The sequence below is a fragment of the Triticum dicoccoides genome, chromosome 5B (assembly GCF_002162155.2).
Source record: "Triticum dicoccoides isolate Atlit2015 ecotype Zavitan chromosome 5B, WEW_v2.0, whole genome shotgun sequence".
In the NCBI taxonomy this organism is placed as follows: domain Eukaryota; kingdom Viridiplantae; phylum Streptophyta; class Magnoliopsida; order Poales; family Poaceae; genus Triticum; species Triticum dicoccoides.
Genome location: NC_041389.1, coordinates 523,353,299 through 523,354,395, shown reverse-complemented (window position 1 = coordinate 523,354,395; position 1,097 = coordinate 523,353,299). Strand labels below are relative to the sequence as shown.

General features: G+C 67.2%; 1 protein-coding gene across 1 annotated transcript in view; it reads right to left on the bottom strand.

The window, feature by feature from the left end:
• LOC119305981 (protein DETOXIFICATION 40-like) overlaps positions 1–1,097 on the bottom strand; it is a 17,151-nt gene that overhangs the window by 12,777 nt on the left and 3,277 nt on the right. The gene's annotated exons all lie outside the window — the stretch shown is intronic.

Sequence of the window (1,097 nt, the reverse complement as noted above, 5' to 3'; positions counted from 1 at the left end):
GCGAGGAGGCCGGGGGCCCTGCCTCCGTGCGCCTCCCCGCACGCATCCCTCCCCCCGCCGCCGTCAGCCTGCGCCGCCGGCCCTCGGCCGCGTGATGCTAGCGGTGGTGGGCTTGCCCTTCCCCGCGCGCGGTCCTCCCCTGCTCGGGCGGTGATGGCCGGCGGCGGTGTGTTTCGGCCGGTGGCGGTCCGGCGTCCTGGTGTGGAGGCCGGCGGTGCTCGCCTTGGTGGTGCCGCCTCTTGGCGGCGAGGTGGTCCGGTGGTGCTGGTCGGCCGGGGGCCGTCCCCGGTCCAGATCTGGGCCCGTAGGGTTCCTTCTGGGTCCTTGCGGGTCGGTTCCGGCGCAACCGCGACGCTCTCTCTATGAGGAGGCTGGGGAGCGGCTTGGACTGGATCAGCGACGCCGGCGGCGTACCAGCTGCTGCGCGGAGGCGGGAGCTGTCCGGGCCTTTGAGGGCCCGGCCGGGCCTGTGGGGCCACGGGCCTGGTAGGCTCCTACCATGGCGTCCGGTCGGCTACCGTCGTGGACGGTGGAGGTGGGGCCCTCCCGTATGCCGATGGTGTTGTTGCTCTAGTCCCGGCTCCTCTTCTCCGTTGTGCAGACCACCTTCGCGGTGCTGTGGTGAGACAGCGTGGGAAGCTTCGTGTTCGTGTTGGCACAGGGTGGTGGTCGGTCTGGTGGCGAGCTCCGGAGTGCCTGAGGGAGAGACTGGGATCGGGAGAAATCTTTGTTGGCTTGGCCGACACCGACGCGGTGGCGCCTGAGGGTGCCGCCGGACCTTCTTGGAGGGCGTCGGGGCTACCCTTCCTCTCTCCTCGCCGTGTACCGGGGGAAACCCTTGGCAGCAGCGTCGTCATCGTCGCTTCCCTTCTTGGAGGTGTTGTTGGGTACAGGCACTTCGGAGTCTCGGAGCTTGGTGGGTGATCTCCGGTGGACGCAGCGGTCACGAGGCTTCGTCGTTTTTGTCGATCCGCCGTTATCGGCATTTGTTTCTTTTCTTTTTTCTCTTTCTTGTGCTGCTTCCGCCCCAGCCCCTATCGTCGGTTGTATCGGTTGGTTGCTTTGTAATACAAAGCGGGGGGAAACCCTTTTTCGTC